This window comes from Acomys russatus, chromosome 28 (genome assembly GCF_903995435.1).
Source record: "Acomys russatus chromosome 28, mAcoRus1.1, whole genome shotgun sequence".
NCBI classification, from domain to species: Eukaryota; Metazoa; Chordata; class Mammalia; order Rodentia; family Muridae; genus Acomys; species Acomys russatus.
The window spans coordinates 25,401,558-25,417,485 of record NC_067164.1 but is presented as its reverse complement, the minus strand read 5'-3'; the positions used below and the strand labels follow the sequence as shown (position 1 = coordinate 25,417,485).

Genomic DNA, 15,928 nt, shown 5'->3' with positions numbered 1-15,928 from the left:
ACTATGCCAAGCTATTGAATGAGAACCAAGTAAATTATTGACCTCTGACCTCATTTTATAAACCAAAGTCAAATGACAGTCAGAACAATCAGTTTGTATTTAATTATGTGTAGACAATGCTTTAACTATGGTGACATACATCAAATGTCCAGATATGAACAGATCAGCTGACTCTATGCTCCCTTTTCTGACTCTTAACATCTAAACAGCCTTTAAGTAGACACTTTTCCACAATGCATTACTTTTTGTTAAATCGGTATATATTCCTTCAATTTACAACATTTTCAGGACCAAACAAAAATATAAATATTATTTTTATCCATTTCTCCGTAATTTAGCAGTATGTCATAAACAAGTTGAAAATTAAACCTAGTAATTTATTTCCATTTTCACTTTATTTATTTAGTATTCTATCCTATATTACATCCTGACCAGTTTCCCTCCCCTTCTTCTCTCCCATTCCACCCTCCCTCTCCCCGAGACTCACCCCTTCTTCACCTCTTCTCAGAAAGGAGGAGGCCTCCCAGGGATAGCAACCAAAAATGACATAACAAGCTGCAATGACACCAGGTACACACCTCACATCAGGGCTGGACAAGGCAACCCAGTAGGAGAAAAAAAGGGTCCCATGAGTAGGCAAAAAAGTCAGGGCCAGAGGGGCTGGAGAGATGGCTCAGAGGTTAAGAGCACTGGCTGCTCTTCTAAAGGTCCTGAGTTCAATTCCCAGCAACCACATGGTGGCTCACAACCATCTATGTTGAGATTTGGTGCCCTCTCCTGGCCTATAGGTGTACTTGCAGGAGAAACACTATACAAAATAAATAAATAAATAATTAAAAAAAAAATTCAGGGACAGCCTTGCAAGAACACCAAGCTATTCAACCATAACATATATGCAGAGAGGCTCCCTGACTTCTGTGAGGGCCCCCATGAGCTGATTTTGTGTTCTTCTGGTGTCCCTGACCCCTCTGGCTCCTCTGACCCTTCCTCCCCTTCCTCCATGGGACTTCCCCATTTTCACTCGAGTTTTACATTAAAGATTCTTATGAACATATGCATTTTGTTGTAGTGGATATAAGCATGTTTTTGTTTTGATCCCAAGTGTGGGATGTGAAATAGACTTGTGTTAGAGTGAGTGGTGTTTTTCCACTGGAAACAGACTTGCTAGGGAACAGGTGATGTTTGCCCTCTAAAAGAGAAACTGCCTCTTGTGGGGGCATGGCCTTTGCCAACTGATAAACATCCTAGTATGGATTCTGAGAGGAGATATATATATATATATATCCAAATGTACACACACACACATACACACACACACACAAAACAAGAGGCTGGGCTTTTTGATCTTGGCATCATTTCATATTGTTTGTCTGTTCATCACTCCACTTTGAGATGCTCCTAGAGGGAACTGTTCCAGCGAATGCTTCTCAGTTCTGGCTGCTGCTCTGGGTTCCAGAAGCTACAGTTGCAGTCACCTTTGCTGAATTACTGTTTTCTGTTTAACACGTATGCTGGAATCCAGCCAACTACGCCAGTAGAATTGCTCCAAGGAACTGAGTCTAAAAAAGTCTACTTCTCCTGTTTTCTCTCCTGTTAACCTCTTTTCTCTCCTATCTAGGGTAGGTGGGTTGGAAGGGAGGTGTAAGCATTAAAGAACCCCAAATAAAGTAGCTTTGAAAAAGTTCAAAGCCTACATTTTGTATTTGAAAATATTTTATATATTTGACCTTATTTTTTTCTATCAAAACTCTTCCCACCTTTCTACCCTCCCAAATTTATGTGATCTCTCTCTTAAAAAATAGACAACTGGGTGTGGTGGCGCATGCCTTTAATCCCAGCACTCAGGGAGGCAGAGGCACGCAGATCCATCTGAGTCCAGAACAGCCAAGGCTACACAGAGAAACCCTGTCTTGAAAACACACACACACACACACACACACACACACACACACACACACAAACATGTCACTCATAATTTTTATTTATTGTCTAAGGATATGAACTTTCAAGAATAGGGGGGCACTGGAGAGATGGCTTAGTGGTTAAGAGCACCGTCTGCTCTTCCAAAGGACCCGGGTTCAATTCCCAGCACCCACATGGCAGCTCATAACTGTCTGTAACTCCAAGATCTGACACCCTCACACCAATGCACATTAATTAAAATTAAATAAAAAATTAAAAAAAGAATAGGGAATAGAAGGGATGTTATCTTCTATGCTTAAACAAGTTATTGAAACCAGATTCTACCTTCAATGACGTGTATAGCAGACAACAATTTTTGGTTATGTTCTAAAGGAATTTGCATACAATTTGTCCCTATTATGTTCTGTAGATGAGATAAAATTAAGCTTTTTAATGTGGGAGCTGCAAGAGCTATCCGATGCTGTACTGGTTAGCATTGCATCTACTGGACACAAAGCTAGAGTCATTGGGAAGAGGAAATGTCAACTGAGAAAATGCTCTATCATATTGGCCTGTGAGAAAAAGGATGTGGTGAATTTTCATGATTCATGATTGATGTGTAAGTGCCCCCCTCACTGTGGGTGGTGACATTCCCGGGAAGGGGGTCCTAGGTTATGTAAGAAAACAAACCAATCAAAGCCACGGAGCACAAGCTAGTAAGCAGCACTCCCCATGGCTTCTACTTCAGTTCCTGTCTCCAGATTCCTCCCCCGACTTCATTCATGACAGATTATAGTCAGGATGTTTTCAGTGAAATGAACCCTTTCCTCCCCAAATTGTTGTAGTTTATGGTGTTTCAGCACAGCAATAGAAACCCTAACATGAATGTATGAATGGATCAGATGTTTGGGTGTTGGGAACAGGACGTGAGTGTCTGGTTAAGAGTGGTATAGGTAATACAGTCATAAGCAATGTACAAAGAGCACTCCAGTGCCCATCAGTAACTACGGAGTTGCTACACCTGATAGCTCCTGGAGGGATGGCAAGTCACTTTTTAAAAAAGGGTATAGCCCCTTTGTAGGTCACTTCTGTCTAATTGATGTCCCCAGACCCATGACTACGTGACCACAGCACACTGGACTCAGTGAAAGGAAAAAAAAAAACAAAAAAAAAAACAAGATATTATGATGGAGCCGGGAGTAAATGTAGAGCTGGGAAGATATGGGAGGAATAGAGGGGGTGGCATTGTTCAAAATACAGCAAAGGAATTATGGTTGTTTGAGTGAAAATGGACTCCATAGAGACCATTCTTACAGTTCTCCATATTTTTCAGTGCTTTGTCCAGTTAGCAAGACTGTTTGGGTCATATTAGATGGTGTGACTGCCTGCCCATAGGCCACAATGCTAGCTCTCAGTCCATGCCTGCCTTCCGGGACTACCACCGTGCTTCTTGCTTCTTGCCGTGATGATAATGGCCTATCCCTCTGAAACTGTAAGCAAGGCCCAAATTAAATGTTTTCTTTTATTAGATTTACCTTGGCTACAGTGTTTCTTCACTGTAATAGAAAGAGCAACTGAGATGAACTGTGGTGGTTCATAGATTTGAGTGCTTGATCAACAGGGACCAGCACTGTTTGTAAGTATTAGGGCGTGTGGCCTTATGGAAGGAAGTGTGTCTCTGTGGGTAGGCGTTAAGGTTTTAAAAGCCCAGACCAAAGCTAGGATCTCCCTAGGATCTCTCTCTCTGCCTGCAGACCAAGATGTAGCTCCCAACTACTGCTCCAGAGCATGCATGCATGCTACCATGTGCCCTGCCGTGATGAATTTGGACTACGCCTCTGAAACTGCAAGCCAGCCCTAATTATAAGTGCGTTCTTTTGCAAAAGTTGCTGTGGCCATGGAGTCTATTCACATTAGCGGAACACTAAGACAGAAGTTGGTGCCAGGGAACAGGATATTGCTGTGGCAAGCTTGACCATGCTGTTTGTTGGAGGAATATGGAAAACTTTGGGACTTTGGACTAGAGAGTTGGTTGGATACTTTAAGCGGGGCTTAATGGGTCATACTCGTAGGAGACTGGAAAATAGTGGCGCTGACGGCCATGCAGAATGTGAGGGCCTGGCTCAAGAGGCTTTACAGGAGAAGAGTATCAGTAAGTGGCCTAGAGACCAATCTTGTGATATTTTGGTGGAAAACGTGACTACTTTCTGCCATCCTCAAAAAAAAAAAAAAAAAAAAAAAAAAAAATCTATGCAGTCAGGCCATCCTGCAAATCTCTCTGTAGACAAGGCTGACCTCTGCCTCCCATGTACTGGGATTAGTGGTGTATCACCACTGCCTGGCCAATTCTTATCTTCTTATGTGTTGAAGAGTCACCTTGCTTGCTGGGTCATGATTCATATTTCTGAGTCCATCTGGCCTGTCTGCAAGCCAATACTAATCCTACTTCCTCCACCTGATGCCTAACTTTGTCCAAACAATGGTGTCCTTTGCCATGCAGAAGCTTTCCAGTTTCGTGAGGTCTCATTTATCAACTGCTGATCTTAGTGCCTGTGTTAAGGATTTTCCGCTTAGAAAATCTTTTCCTGTACCACTGAGTCCAAGGCTGTTCCTCATGCTCTCTTCTAACAGGCTCAGTGTACCTGGTGTTATGTTGAGGTCTTTGGTCTTTTTGGAGTTGAGTTTTATCCAGGGTGACAGGTATGGACCTATTTGCGTTCTTGCATATGCAGACATCTAGCTTGAATAACACCATTTGTTGAAGATGCTTTCGTTTTCCACTGTGTATTTCCATTTGTTTTTTAAATCAAAAATTGAAAACCAGGTGAGTTTGTGTCTGGGTCTTCAATTCAATTCCATTGGTCAACTTGTCTATTTTGTGCCAATACCATACTGTTTTTATTACTTATAGCTTTATAGTACAACTTGAAATTGGCACTAGTGATACCTCTTTTTATAATTTTTTATTTTAATGTTTTACATCTACATTTATATTATTTATATTATTATAATTACACATATATACAACAGACTACCTACAGCTATCCTAGTTTTTTTTTGTGACATTAAAAATGGTCATTTCAAGATCTTTTTAAAGAAATATGTTGGAACTTGGGAGGAATGCATGGGATCTGTAGATTGCTTTTGGTAGGATCACATTATCACTATATTAGTCCTACTGGTCCATGAGCATGGAAGATCTTCCTATCTTCTGATAGCTTCTTCAAAACTTGAAGTTTTTATCATATAAATATTTCACTTGTTGGGGGCTGGAGTGATGGCTCAGTGGTTAAGAGCATTGTCTGCTCTTCCAGAGGTCATGAGTTCAATTCCCAGCAACCACATAGTGGCTCATAACTATCTATAATGTGATCTGATGTCCTCCTCTGCCTGCAGATATACATGCAGGCAGAGTGCTGTATATATAATAATAAATAAACAAATCTTTAAAAAAATATTTCACTTGCTTGATTAGAGTTACCCTAGGATATTTTGTAGTATTGGAGGTTATTGTGAAGGGAGTTGTTTCTTGGTTCCTTTCTTAGTTCAGTAGTCAGTTGTATATCAGAAGCTACTGATTTGTGTCAGTTAACTTTGTGTCCAGCTACTTTGCTGCAAGTGTTTATCAGCTGTAGGAGTTTCGCAGTGGGGTTTTTAAGTTCACTCATTGATACTATCATATCCTATACAAATAAAGATACTTTGGCTTCCTCCTTTCCAATTTGTATCCTTTGATTTCCACCAGTTGAATTGTTGCTGTGGCTAGGACTTCAATTATTATATTGAATAGATATGGATAGAATGGACAGCCTTATCTTGTTTTTTATTTTAGTGGAATTGCTTTGAGTGTCTTCAATTTAAGTTGACGTTGGCTACGGGCTTTCCCTAAACTACATTTATTATGTTGGGGTCTTCTTCTCCTTCTTCTTCTCCTCCTCCTCCTTCTTCTTTTGAGGTATGCTTCTTATATGCCAACCTCTCCAGGAATTTTATCATGAAGGAGAGTTGGATACTGTCAGAGGCCTTTCCTGCGTATAAAGAGATGATCTTTTATCTTTTAGTTTGTTTATATGGTCAATTACATTTATCTATTTTTGTGTATTAAACCATACCTGCATGTCTGGGATGAAGCCTACTTATTCCTGGTGGATGATCTTTTTGATGTATTCTTGGATTCAGTTTGCAAGTATTTTATTTCCGCATTTATGTTCATAAGGGAATTGGTGTCTAATTCTTTCTTTGTGGGGTCTTTATGTGGTTTGGATATCAGCGTAACTGTGGCCTCATAAAAAGAAATGGGCAATGTTTCTTCTGTTTCTACTTTGTGGAGTAATTTGAGGAATATTGACATTAACTCTCCTTTGAAAGACTGGTAGAGGGCCGGGTGTGGTAGCACACACCTTTAATCCCAGCACTCGGGAGGCAGAGGCAGGCTGATCTCCGTGAGTTCAAGGCTAGTGTGGTCTACAAAATGAGTCCATGATAGCTACATGGAGAAACCCTGTCTTGAAAACCCGGGGGGGGGGGGTTCTGGTAGAATTTTGTGCTAAAACCATCTGTCCCTGCATGGGGACTTTTAATGACTGCTTCTATTTCACTAGGGGTTATAGGTGTGTTTAAATAGTTTATCTGATCTTGATTTAATTTTGGTAAGTGGTATGTGCTAAGAAAAGTATCCACTTCTGTAGCACCCTTTTAAAACTAGTTTATTTGCATTCCTTAATCCTCTTCCTCCCTTCCTACCCCTATCTATTCAAATACCTTCCAAACCCCCAACACTGGGTAGGGGAGAAAGAAGGCTAGTAGTGGGGAGAAGGCCTGTAGGTCTCTTTACTACTTCCAGCTGGTTAGGGTCATCAAGTTCTTTGGGACAATACCACTCTCAGTGGTCAGTATTGTTGTCCAGTAAAGCAGCAACAGCAAACACAACAGAGGGATGAAAAAGCAACAGCACAGGAAGCAGCACGGGGGTGGGGGAGAGCAGCAGGGGGGGGGGGGGCGGAGGCGGGAGGAGCAGCAGCCTCCTTCTTTCTCAGAAGCCCTTTTCCTTCCAGTGCTCTGGCATGTATATCCTCTTAGAGTCTTCAGAATTAAACTGTCTGCAGCTGGCAAAGATCATACACCACTCCGAGCCTGTATGAGGCGATCTTAGTTAACAGCTGTGGGCAGACTAAAATCAGCTTCATATCCCACACTTGAGATTAAAGCAAAAACATATTTACATAAAGAAACCCTACTACACATTTCTTTTAGACTTTCCAATTTATTTGAGTACAGGTTGTTTATTTACTTATTTTTAAAATTTTTTTTTTTTATTTTTTAAAGAATTTCCTTATGGTTCTCTGGATTTCCTCAGTATCTGTTGTCATGTGCTCCCTCCACACCCCATTTTTCATTTTCAATTTTGCTAATTTGGTTCATCTCTCTCCACTTTTTAGTTAATGTAGATAAGAGTTTGTCTATCTTATTGATTTGTTCAAAGAACTCTGTTTCATTGATTCTTTGTATTTTCTTTGTTGCTGTTTCTTTTTTTTTTCAATGTTCAGTTTTCTTTTATGACCCCCCATGTCCCTTGAAGGGTGGGTACAGGCAGCTAGGTGACAGCAAGACATGTTCACTTGAAGATCTTGCCTTGATAGAGGGCTTTGCCCATGTGCTGGAAGTCCCCCTCCCAGAAAAAGTACTCTCGAACCAAGGTCTGGGTCTCCTCTCTACCAGGACCCAGTTTCCGCCATGCATACCCCACTCATAGTCCACCTGCCTATCTGGACTCAGCTGAAAGGCAAGCTCTTGGCCTCGGAAAACCCAAATGGCAGAAATGGAGCCGCTGTGGTTGGTTTCAAAGAGGATGAGACTAGCAAAGGCATTCTTCCTCAGTTTGTATAACCACTGGGACATTTCCAGTGATGAGGCTGCCACTCGTGAAGGTCTGGGTGAGCTCTTCAGGGAAGCGGTACTCCGCATACCACAGGGACTATTCCCCTTATCAAAATCCTCCCAAACATATGGCGGCACCACAGAGAGGGTGTCCTTATGGTGTACTTACGCTTAAACTCATCCAACACAGAGGTACTCCGCTCAGCCTGTGGCTTCTGCTTTTCTTCTTGTGAACCCCTTTCTTTCCTCGGGGTGTCTTTTTTAGGATGGCTCTCTGCAAACTTCTTAGCATAAAACTGGGCAGCCTTCTCACACAGCTTCACTTCGCCCAAGACTGCCCGGAAGTGGGACTGGTTAATGCAGGTAAGGAACCATCCATTGGTATTGGGGAAGGCCTGGCGAAAAGAAGGCTCCAAGACTCGTTTATAGAGCCACAACAGGGTGCAGACAATTGTGATATCAGCCAGTGTTACTTGCTCACCTACCAGAAAAGTCCTTGTCTTCAAGCGAGTGTCCAGAAGCCTCAGGGTTCGCTTCACCTCCTCTTTTGCATTTTCAGTGGCCTGTTTGTTGTGGTGCATGACGCCCAAGATGGGGGAACACCCACGTGCTGGCTGGAGGAACGATCTCACTGTCAGCGAAGCTCACCCACTGCACCACCTGAGCTGCTGCCTCGGGCGTACTTCCCAGCAGCTCCTCGTTGCTTACGTTGCTTACGTAATAGGCGATGGCACTGTTCTCCAACACACAGAATGCATCATCACCCTCAAATGCTGGAACCTTGTCAGCAGAAAATTTTCGGAGAAATTCGGGGATGCAGTTGGTTTGGTCAAAGTGGAAGTGGGGTCCACCTGGAGCTGGAGTTACAGGAAGTGTATACACACACACACACACACACACACACACACACACACACACACATATGATTTTTTCTTTTTGTTCTAAAGCTTTCAACTGTGCCTTATGGTCTGCTGTTTTTACTGGTTTTCTTGTTTTACTGCTCTAAAAACTGGGTGTGTCTTATGGTCAGGTGTGTCTTATAGTCTGAAAAACACGGTAATTTCCTTTGGTCAGATGGTCAACAGTCACACAGTTTTAGTTTTGCAAGCTGAGAAAGTGCGGAGGCAGGTGGTGTTTGGGCTACACAGCAAAGTCGGGTTCCTTAATGCCACTGAGATGGACACTTAGAAACAGTTACGGCAGTGGCTGGAGAGATGGCTCAGGCCCTAAGAGCACTTACAGAGGATCTGCGCTCCATTCCCAGAATCCATGGCTCATAACTTCTTGCAACTCCAGCTCCAGGTGGACCTGATCCTACAATCATGAGCATAACCTTCCTGGCCCACATAATTCAAAATACAATAAATCTTTTAAAAAGTGGTTAAGATAAGGCTGGTAAGACGCTCAGCAGGTAAAGGTGCTGGCCGCCAAGGCTGATGACCTGGGCTCAATCCCAAGATCCATACAGCGGAAGGAGAGAGTGGGTACCCCTAAGGTGTCCTCTGACCTCCAGACATGTGCCCTGGCATATAAACACTGCCCCCAACAATAAATGCAGTGGTTTAAAAAAAAGTGACCAAGATAATACAGCTTATGCTCCATGTATTTGATACAATAAAAATAAACTAAGTATTTTTATAACATGGATAAAGGCCAATATTATCAAGAGAAAGATTTCTTCATCTTTTATGTGTTTTGGCTTTAACTGGCCTAAAGCACATTTCCAAACAGGCCGGGCTGACTGCATCAAGTGTCATACAAAAGTCAGGTGCCTTTTCATAACTAGGACATTCTTCTCCAAAGGACATCATCTAACTTGTCATCAACTCTCCTGCATCCAGCTTATGCTTGTCAATCAACACTTGTGATGTTTTCTCATGTTCTGGTGACCTATGAACTTTGTAAAGTCCTCTAGTCTACACACAATGTGTGTGGTACAACCAAGCTAGTTATGGTGGTGGCTCCCTCCTGTAATCTCAGCCCTTGGGAGGCAAGAAGAGTTACTGTGAGTTGGCAGAGAGCCTGGCTTATGTAGCAAACACCAGGATAGAGATTGATACTTTGTCTCAAAAAAATAAAAATAGAGTCTACAAAATGACTCAGTAGGTAAAGGAACTTGCTGCCAATAAGATGATTTGAGTTTGATCCCCGTGGCCCATCTGATAGAAGGAACAAATTGGCTCCTGCAAATTGTCACCTGATCTCTACCCCCCTACAAACATAAATAAGGCACAGAACAAATAAATGTAACAAACAAACCCCACCCCCTGGGAAAAAATTAAAGTAAAATCATAGCTAGAAAACCCAATCCTCAAAAGCTAGGTGTGGTGGCGCACACCTTTAATCCCAGAACTTGGGAGGCAGAGGCAGGTGGATCTCTGTGAGTTGGAGGCTAGCCTGGTCTACCTAGTGACTTTCAGGACAGACAGGTTGTTATCCAGAGAAACCCTGTCTTGAAAAACAAAACAAAACAAAACAAGAAAGAAAATCCAACCCTCCTATTTTTAAAAAATATCCCAACAGTCATGGAAGCCAGGATAATGTAGAAGTCCATAGACCTTAGAGACTTTAAAACTGCAGGCTGAAGAAATGACTTAGCAGCTGAGAATGCTTCCTGCTGTTCTACGGGACTAGAGTTTGGTTCTCAGCACCCACACTGGTGGCACACAGCCACCTGTGATTTCAGGTCCAGAGCATTTGACATCCTCTTCTGGCCTTTGCATGCATGTGACATCCTTCACAGAAATATGCACCTGTACACATAAATAATACAGATTTTAAAAAATTCTTAAAAATAAAAGTCTCATTAAGGAAGAATTGAGACATGTTAACTTTTAATTATGGTGACAATATAGCTGAAATAAATAACTTAAAAAGAAGGAGAAGCCTCCTGGCACTTGGGGAGGCAGAGGCAGGTGGGTTTCCATGGTCTACAAAGTGAGTCCAGGACATCCAAGGCTACACAGAGAGACCCTGTCTCGGGGGGAGTAGAGAAAGAGAATGCTGTTTGGCTCTTGGTTTTGGAAGGTACAAACTAGCCAAACATGGTAGATTAGCATCATTGAGGTTAGGCCCCTAATAAGGTGAGAATTCATGGTGAACACCTGTGACTGAGGGGAATGTGCACCTCAAGGCAGTCATGAAGAAAGAAAGGATGGTGCAGGGTTCCAGCACCCTCTTCTGTGTTGTAACCCCCCATGACTAACCTTCTGCCAGTAGGCCCCACCTCTTCAAGGTTTCACTTAATAGCCCCTAGGTTGGCATACAAGCTTCTGATTTAAGGCCTTGTGCAGCAGTGCGTGTGTGTGTGTGTGTGTGTGTGTGTGTGTGTGTGTGTGTGTGCGCGCGCGCGCGCACGCGCGCACACACGCGTGCACCCAACCGTGGCTTTTAGAGAGGTAAATAAGTTATTGGAGCATCACCGGTTTTTGCTAGTCTCACAGAGTGAATTCTCAGGACGGCCTGCGGTGGTGGCACACACTTGTCATTCCAGTGCTGGAGAGGCTGCGGCAGGAGAAATGTGAGTTTGGAGATAGCCTGGGCTACATGATGAAACCAAGCCAAGCCAAAACAACAACCAAACAGCCCAGGGGGCTGGAGAGATGGCTCAGCAGTTAAATGCACTAGTTGTTTTTTCCAGAAGACCCAGATTCAAGTATCTGTAACTCCAGTCCCAGGAGATCCAGTGGCTTCTACCCTCTGGGGACACAGCACACATACTGTGAGCAGACATATATGCAGTTAACACACAGCCATAAAATAATGATTTATTAAAATTCTTAAAAATAAACCCAGATCAGTTGGTAAAAATGTTTGCTGAGCAAGCATGAGGATCTGAGTTTTATTCTCAGAACTCATGGAGGAAAAAGTGCAGGTGTAGTGTACAGGTGTGTAATCCCATTTTTGTAGAGTCAGAAAGAAGTGGATTCCTGGGGCTTGCTGGTCAGCCAGCTTGGCCTCATTGGCAAGCTCCAGGCTAATGAGAGACCCTGTCTCAAGCCAAAACCAAAACTAAGGTAGATGGTCCTCAAGAAACGACACCTGAATCGGACCCCTCCAAGTTTCATGTCTACCAACTCTCTGTCACCTCTTGGTCACTTCTTTATTAAGTTATTGTGCAGTATAAGTTGCTAAAAAACCAAGAGCCCCTCTGTTCTAGTTTCATTTCTGTTGCTGGGATAAAGGTACCCAAGAGCAACTTAGCCAAGGTGTCTCGGTTACTTTTCCATTGTTGCGAAGACACACCATGACCAGGGCAACTCTTATGAAGAAAGCATTTAGGGCTTGCTTACAGCATTAGAGGGCTAGTCTGTTATTGCAGTGGGATGGTGTTAGAGCCATAGCTGGGAACTTTACATATGGACTCACAAGCAGCAGGCAGCGAGACATGGAGACTGGTTTTGAAACCTCTAAGCCTAGTGACACACTTTCTCCAACAAGGCCACACCTTCTAATCCTTCCTGAACAGTTCCACTTACTGGGAACCATGCATCCAATATATATAAGGCTAAAACGTTTCTGTGGTTTTTTCAGTTTCCCAGTTATGGGATCTTGGTGGTGGTGGTGGTGGTGGGTGGGGTTCTTTGCCCTGTTTCAGTGCACGGGACACACGGGGCCATTCTCTGGCATTTGTACCCCCGCAGGAGGACAGGTTTGTTTCCGCTTACAACTCTTGGTCACAGTCTATCACCGAGGGAAGTAAAGGCAAGAACTTTTAAATTCCAGTTTGCCGTTCCTCTCACCATTACCTGCAACCAAGGAATTCACGTTCAGAGCTGGAGACAAGCTGCTGGAGCCATGGAGGGTGCAGCTTGCTGGCCTGCTCTGGCTCACGTTGCACTAGCTTTTTAACAGTTCACGATTGCCTAGGAATGGTGGTGCCACCCACAGTGTTTGGCACTCTCACCCTGTCCGTTAACAACCAAAACAATCTCCTACAGACAGGACCACATCTGATCTAGATAGACAATTATTGGGTGGAGGCTCTCTTTTTAGATGACTCTAGGCTTCGTTAAGTTGATAGTTAAGGCTAATTAGGACAACCTCTAGCCCAGTAGGTCAACCTGGATGGAAGTTGTATCTTGCTCACAGAACATTCCGAAGATGAGTGGTTTGTGGGCTATTAAAGAAGCTTTGTTTTCCTTAAATCGTGGCTTCCCACTAAAGTTGCTTCTTTAGTCCAAGCTTGGCTCTTCACTGCAGGCTTATAAGAAAGAGCAAAGGGTTCAAAGGAATGCACGCTTCTTTGAGGGCCACAGTGTAGCCAATGGCTCAGTAGGCACAGTTGCCAGCCTCTGAGTGCTACATAGTAGAGGAAGAACTGACTCCTCCCCCTCCTCCTCCCCCTCCTCCTCCTTCCTCCCCTTCTTCTTCTTCTTCTTCCTCTTCTTTCTCTTCTCTCTCTCCTCTCTCTCCTCTCTCTCTCTCCTCTGTTACACACACACACACACACACACGCACGCGCGCGCGCGCGCGCGCGCACACACACACACACACACACACACACACACTGTAGCATTGTAGCTTAGTGATCGAGGAGACCAAGGTACCAAAACACCTTCCTAGCTCACCCAGCTTTGCTTCTACCTCCCTGAGCCTAAAGCAGCAGCCCCAAAGCCACTCTCCCGAGGCATGAGTCATGCCCTGTCCCACACTTGCAATGAGGCACAACCTAACAGCGGCCAGTGGACCTCGTGTTCCATGCACTGAAACAGAGCAAAGAGCTTCCCTGCTCCCTTCACCCCCACCCTGAGATCACACAACTGGGAAACCAAAAACCTACAGAAACATTGCTAAAGGAGTAATTTGTGAATGAATGGATTCACCCAAGTTCCAAGAGAAACGGAAGTCCTTCACAAAAGCATTAATGTACTTACTGTGACATTTGTTGTTGTAACTGAAATAAAGCTCCCTAGAGGGAGCCAACCCACTGGAGTCTAACAGACAAAACTGATGATGGAGCATGCCTTATTCTATCGATTCTATGGGTTGCTACTACATGGCAGGGATCCATTACAGATGTATGTACTGTGTCTTACACAGGACGTTGTAAAATGTGGGCTGGAGAGATGTCTCAGTGCTTAAGAGAATTTGGTTTTGCAGAGGACTCACATGCAGGCACCTGGCATGCACATGGTGCACAGTACACATACAAGCCAAACATTCATATCATACAATACACAAATCTAAATTAAAATAAACTACATCCCAGACCAGTATTGTTTGTTTGTTTGGTTTTTCAAGACAGGTTGGTTTCTCCTGTAACAGCCCTGGCTGTTTTGGACCTCACTTTGTAGACCAGGCTGGTCTCAAACTCACAGCGATCCACCTGCCTCTGCCTCCCGAGTGCTGGGATTAAAGGTGTACGCCATCACTCCCTGCTCGGTAGTCTTTCTTAATTTCTTGGTTTGATCCACAGTTGTCTCTCAATGAATTTGTCAAGATTATTAAGAGTACAGACCAGGAATAGTGTGACTCTGGCCTTTAATTCCAGTGCTACGGAGGAAGACACAAAGCTCTTTGTGAGTTTGAGGCCAGGGTGATATACGTGGCAAGTTCCAGGCCAATCAGTTACATAATGAGACTCTGTCTAAAAAGAAAATAAAAAAGAAATTATTTGAGAGCACAGATGATGTGGGGCTGGATGCCACCTTAACCTTGCAGGAACAGTGCCATGTTTGACATGTTTCTCAAACTCTCTGAGCCACGAGGTTTCTCATCAATAAAATGGAAATAGTGATTTTGTTTCAGAGCTTTAAAAAAATGTGACGGCCTGGTAGCTATTTACCAGAATCCCTTCTCCTCCTCTTCCTTTAGCGATAGAATCCTGGACTAGAGAGCAGCTCTGAGGTAGAACATTTTCCAAGTGAATGTTCAGGAGCAAAAGGTGTCTCTGGGGTTGGTGTCAAGTGTCCCAGGAAGGCTGACACAAGATAGGATAATTCATCAGTTCTCAACCTGTGGGTCGCGACCCTTTAGGCGATCACAGGGATCCCAAAACCAATCAGAAAACAAACACGATATTTATATTACAATTCACAACAGTAGCAAAATTACACGTTATGAAGTAGCAACAAAAAGAATATTATGGCTGCGCCAAGCCTGTAATCCCGGCACTCAAGGAGGTACAGGCAGGCAGATCTCTGTGAGTTCGAGGCCAGCTGGTCTATAGCCAAGGATATATAGAGAAACCCTGTCTTGAAAAAACCGCTGCCGCCGCCGCCGCCGCCACCACCACCACCACCACCATCACCACCATCACCACCACCACTACTAAAAGAATTATATTAAAGGGTCATAGAATTAGGAAAGTTGAGAACCACTGGAATTATTGGTGCCTATGAGTTACATAGGCAACATAAAAAGACTGCAGCATAACCCAACCAAGTGGAAGGTGCTGTCAAAGGGTTACAGTAGTACCTTTACTATTACGGCTAGAAAATAAAATGAAGTCAGTTGTTCCCCTGCATGCTTTGCAGCACTACCCACTTAGAGAAGCCAACATAAAATTTTGGGGAGAAGGTTTTTCCTTGGTTCTCCAGTATCTCTTTCTGCGTGGTGACCCCCTCAGCAACAAGACTGTTACTTTGTAACCATGGCTGACAACATTGTATCAATAACAGAAACCTCAGCAATGTCCTTAAGCCTACCAGGGAGACTTGAGGCAAGCCCGCTCTCAGAGCCGTTTCAAAGGTGGAAATCCATGAGAAACACAAAGATGTCATCATTAGTTGTCGAGTGCTTTGTCAAATCCAACATCCTCCTATTCCCAAACCAACCAATCATAGAAGCCACAGGCACCGCTTGCCTCAGGGCCTGAGTCAGGAGATCTGGGTATCTAGTTATTGCTGAACTGCTGAATGAGACTTGGGAGGCTCTTTCCTTTTTGCCAGTTTCATTGCTTATTTGATTTCACCCATCGTTGTCATTGTCATCATCATCATCTGGCAGTACGGGGAGTGAGCCCAAGGCTTTACACAAGCTAGACAGGCGCTCATTTTTGCCGACCTTGATTTCACTCTGCAGTCTAGGCTGTCCTGGGACTTGTTAACCCTCCTGTCTCAACCTTCTGAGAACCGGAAATGCATTCTACGCCTGGGTATCTCACTACTTACAAAAAGGCAGAATCAGCATCGATGATTTCCTCCAT

The 15,928-nt window shown here is 43.7% G+C and overlaps 1 pseudogene; it reads right to left on the bottom strand.

Annotated features, from left to right (window-relative positions):
• Positions 1 to 7,516: 7,516 nt before the first annotated feature.
• LOC127210543 (elongation factor 1-gamma-like) lies at positions 7,517 to 15,928 on the bottom strand (annotated as a pseudogene).